The sequence below is a fragment of the Haemaphysalis longicornis genome, unplaced genomic scaffold, assembly GCF_048455015.1.
Source record: "Haemaphysalis longicornis isolate Haplotype H1 unplaced genomic scaffold, Haemaphysalis longicornis Haplotype H1 scaffold_15, whole genome shotgun sequence".
Taxonomy (NCBI): Eukaryota; Metazoa; Arthropoda; class Arachnida; order Ixodida; family Ixodidae; genus Haemaphysalis; species Haemaphysalis longicornis.
The window spans coordinates 7,403,807-7,408,861 of record NW_027526257.1 but is presented as its reverse complement, the minus strand read 5'-3'; the positions used below and the strand labels follow the sequence as shown (position 1 = coordinate 7,408,861).

Below are 5,055 nucleotides of genomic sequence, written 5' to 3'. Positions count from 1 at the left end.
CTCTTTGCCCTCGTCGGCCTTGCGCCATAAAACCCTAAATCATCATCATCAGGTGCATTAAAAGGGCAGAAGAATATTCTTATGTGATTGTAAAATATAAACAAACAAAATATAAACACTGTAAATGCAATAGAAATGCACTGCCGCTCAAACATTAAAAAAAGCACAAGGACATTCTTATGCTATTCTAAAATATAAAACAAACTGGTTGATTTCTGCCATAGGAATCGGTAAAACACAAAACTGAAATGTGCAGCGAAATCTGCACCTGAGCATAATTTGCGGGTTCCCAGGTAGCACAAAAGAGCTTAAATACGTCTACTACCGCGATTTTTCAGGACGAAAGAAACGGCTTGCAAACATCCCAGACAATCCGATCACGCATTCGCGACGTTTTCGAAAGGTCTTAAATCGCGTCTAATGTCCAGCGGGTATTACTATTTCTAGACGATTTATTTACTATCTTTAAAACATCCTCAAAAATCGGTTTAGAAGTTGGATTTTACAAGAGCTGTGTAAGTCTGTCAATGCGACTTTTCAATCCGCATTTTAGATGGTTAGAAGACGTTCTGATAATTCTGGTCTAGCAAAGGGCTTTAGAAAGATGCTAAGAATACCTTTCTTGGGATATTTAGAGCCGCTTTTTAGACGTATGAAATACGGCTTTATGAACCCCCCTGCCATACCCCCCTCCCCCGGAGGTGATGCTGGGGGCGAATGCAGCGGCTTTGCTGCATGCATTCGCCATTAAAAGCCATTTGGCTCGAGCAAACATTTTATTGAGACCAAGCAATGGGGGTAATGTGCTGAGGAGAAAAATACCGTTACAATTCAGAAAACATTGCGGTGAAAGCGTCCTTTCCACCTGCCAGAAGCATCTTATATAAAAACGTCCAAATAAAACACTTAACAAGATAAGAGCAATGCAACAAACTTGTATCAACAAGTCCAGAACTCTACACTTTCTTATTTTTAAACAAAGGATGGAGGGCAAACAGAACTCTGAAAACAAAAACAAAATAAATCAATGCAAGAAACTTGTAAAATCAGGTCCATAACTCTGTGAACTTGCTTATGGATATTGGAAGGTACGAATGCAGCAGAAATAAAACACTACAAAAAAGGCACACGCAAGAAACTCTCACCATCACGTCCACAACTTGTACAGTTGTGTATGATTATTTGAAAGCAAGTATGCAGCACAAATAAAACTTTCACAAAAAAATATAAATAGAAGAAAATTGTACCATCAGGTCCACAACTTTGTACATTTGTTTTTAAACTTAAACAATAAGATGCAAGGACAACTTGTTCTACAAAAAATGATAGTCACTTAGGAAAGTGAAACAATTGAACTGTGTTTATTTGAAAGATCACATTGTAAAAATGTACCACAACATGTGTTAAATACTTTCTTCCAAATAAAAAGCCACGTGCAGCATGACTAACAGAGCATCACCAGCGGGAGTGAACATATCTTAAATGCAAAGAGCTTTTCTTCAATACATGCATGGTTCATACATGGTTGAAAAAAAAAAAAGAAAACAATGCACAATTTTTCTAAACAAATAAAAAGCCATGTGCGGCACGACTAGCAAATATCACCAGTAGTAGTAAACCTATCCTAAATGCCAAAACGTTTCATCAATAGTCATGGTTCATACATGCTTGAAAAAAAAAAAAAACCCTCAGCAACCACAACAGATAATGGGGTCCTCTTGTCTGCACTGATGAGGGGCAAATCCTCTGTGACCTTTCTGTCGACGACGCCTTTCCCATTTCTTGCACTTTCCTTAATTAGCTGTGCTGTACTGGTCGTACCTCCAGCTGTTCAGGTTGTCTGGATGAACTGCAGAAAAAAAGCCAATAAAAACCCTAGGTGTGTAATCCGTTTAAAATACCCTGTTATGTGTTAGTCAATGTGGGTCTTACGTTCGCGCCTTTGCATTCTTGAGCTGGATCATGATGACTGTCTTCATTTCTGCGTCCGTGGCTCCTCGTGTTTGCATATTCGCTCTCACAGCCTCTTAAAAAGAGTTGTACACGCACGCATATTTCAGAGAACATCCCTTTTTTACGGCCTATTGTACGTACTACATAAATTGAACTAAACTGAGCAGTTGCAATAAGATAATAAAAAGTTGAACCAGGGCAAGCTGAAGCAGCAAGCATGGTGCTATTTCATTTAACACTGCAGGCTTCACAGCCCAAAAAGGAGTTGGCTACCTATTGACTAACGTCTGACGAGGTGGCACAAGCTTGTTTTTCTGGCCCGAGTTTTCTGTCGCGAGCTGCCTAATTATTTGCCAGCTGCTTCGCTGAGCCACGGCACAGCGATCTTCCGTCAGGTGAAGGGTGCAGGCCTTTTGGGCTAGGAAATTATTTGCCGGCAGCTTGGTTTAAGTAAAGGTCCTATTCTAGGTTCATTTTAAAAGCGCTGTGACGGCGCAAATGACCGAAATAACCCACGTGGTCGTACTGTCACGGAAGTTGTCCTTTGCGAGCAAGGAGTGCCGGCATTTCGTGTCAGAATAAGTGGCTTATTTCGGTTATTTGCGCCGCCACAGTGCGTTAAAATCGGGCCTAGAATATGACCTTTAGTTAAACCAAGCTGCCGGCAAATAATTATCCTAGCGCAAAAGGCATGCACCCTTCACCTAACGGATCATCGATGTGTCGCGGCTAAGGCAAGGAGCCGGCAAATAATTAGGCAGCTCCGACAGAAAACTGCCAAGAAAGCTGCCGGCTAATAACAGCTTACAGCGCGGAAGACCGGCACTCTTCGCTTCACGGCAGCTTGCGAAAGAAAACTCTCCAGCTGTCTGCCGGCAAAGCGCGTTCTCATACAGCATGCCGGCACTAATCATGTGACCGCAGCAAGCCAATAAGGGGAGACTGCCGGCAAACTTCCGCTCGCGCGGGTAGGCCGGCTGCCGGCCGAATATCCACTCCCAAGAATTGGTGTTTCAAGCTGATATATGTTAAAATTTGCTTAAAATTTGCAAAACTAGCCATCGCGCGACATTTTTGCACTACTTTAATTTAACATTGCCGAAAGAGCCTTATATCTAACCAGGATTTAACATCTTGCGACGCTTACCACGTCTATCATCTGGTTGGGGCGACATGTTGCGATGGCAACAGTCGGGTCGGTTCCGAAACAGATCGCGATTTGAACCTACGTAGATTTTAATTGCGGCAATACGTTGATATTAATTGCTGCGACAAAAAAATAAACAGGCGCCAGTAAAATCGCAGTGCCGCTTCGAGCAGAGGCACCCATGTTGAAGGCGGTTTGCAGAGCTTTATCGGCATCAAAACACGGATATCTCAGGCGCTGCGGCTCGCTAAACGTTCACCCACGACGCCCTGTCAGGCAGGCACTGCGTCATGGCATGGGACGACAGAATTCTCTCATAAGGAGTGAAACAAACCCACTTGTTCGCTTACGGCCCTCCTGGGTTAGTGCAAAAAAGATGCCGCAAAATTTTGACGCCGGCTTTCTTAAAAATTACGGTGAAAGCGCAGCTCAGCGTTTCCGACCAAGGATGCCAAGATGCAGCACAAGTTGTCGCGCAAGTAAACCAAAACATTTAATAAATGTTACAATGCCAACAATATATTCCAGGAGCAGCTGCTTAACCAAATACTTCTCGCTTAAAACTAACCACGGTATTACGTATACAACACTCGTGTTTGACAACATCGCGAAACTGCACACATCAAGACAACTTAACGGGCGTTTGTGGCTGGAAATAAAGCTTTTTTCAGAATCACTGTCACAAATACACCAGAATCATGTCACAGCGCGGCGGTATCAACGGGCGGAACAATATGTGACCAATGAAAACGGCACAAATAGCAAATACTTACAAAAATGAGGGCTACACAAAGAAGCTCGAAGATCGGCGCCCAGCCGCAAACTGACCGTTGGGGTTGGCGCCAAAATGATTACTCTTCAACCCAGCGCGCGCCCAAGCTCATGCGAACGCTGCGGAGGAGGTAGAGGCAGAGAGGAAAGCCACTGTTTTCCCAGTCCATGGAGTCACATCAGGCCATACCGTTGGCGCCAAACCTGATTACTCTCAAACCAGCGCGTGCCCAAGCGCGGGACTGTACGGCCGGCTACAAGAAGGCTAGAGGAAGAACTGCTAACAGCAGTTATCAGAAATACGTTTTAAAGACGTCATTGTCTGAGGGATATTATCCTTGCAATGATTGACTTCTAGAAGCCATCTTTTCCTGTCTGAAATCCCTTTCTGACGTTTCCTCCATAAATACGACGTTTTCTAGACATTCTGTGCTACCTGGGTTGGTGGCTGTCTTGTGGGAGTGCTTGGCGAGCGACGTCCTGCTGGCGGGTCGCTTCGACAAAGGTGTACTGGCGTCATTTCCATGATGAATGTGACGTCGGTGAAATCTTGGCGTATACTGGCATAAAACACGTTCGTGTTAAAATATAAAACAAAAAAAAAAAAACTCCCCCCACCTCCCCGAAGGGGATCGTGCGGAAATGCGAATGCATTGGGTGTACCGATGAGTGCGCTGCGGCAAGCAGTAACGGAGAGAGGCGTGCGCTCCACTACATTTATATACATTTTCCGAGCGCAGCGAGCGGAGAGAGGGTACGCGGAGAGGAGAGAGAGACCCGCGCAACACGCCCGCCCCGCGCGCGAGCTCTCTCTCCCGCCGAGCTCCGTGATGCGAGCGCCCTCACACGCCCGAGCGCGCTCCTCCTCTCCAATCACTCTCCGCTACTCCGCCCGAGCTCCGCGATGCGAGCGCCCGAGCGTGCTCCTCCTCTCCCCTTGCCCTCCGCTACTCCCGCCCGAGCTACCACCTGCTCCGGTTGCTAGGCGCGCCACAGCTGTTGCTAGGGGCGAGGAGGAGCGCGGAGAGATAACACCTACGGGCGCACGCCGACGGAGCACGACAACCCCCGACTAAGAAATGCATTCGCATTTACGACGACGACGACGACGAAGGCAGAACTACGAGGCGCGCGCTCACGTGCGCTCGCGCTGGAGGAATGCAGGCGCACGCCGGCCAACGGAG

The 5,055-nt window shown here is 46.2% G+C and overlaps 1 long non-coding RNA gene across 1 annotated transcript; it reads right to left on the bottom strand.

Moving 5' to 3' along the window:
- Window positions 1-294: 294 nt before the first annotated feature.
- On the bottom strand, window positions 295-4,295 carry LOC144165745 (uncharacterized). Its single transcript, XR_013321497.1, has 3 exons — window positions 3,874-4,295; window positions 1,933-2,026; window positions 295-1,849 (listed from the first exon to the last, which is right to left on the bottom strand). It is a non-coding gene; the product is annotated as an uncharacterized LOC144165745 (long non-coding RNA).
- Between the last annotated feature and the right edge of the window lie 760 nt (window positions 4,296-5,055).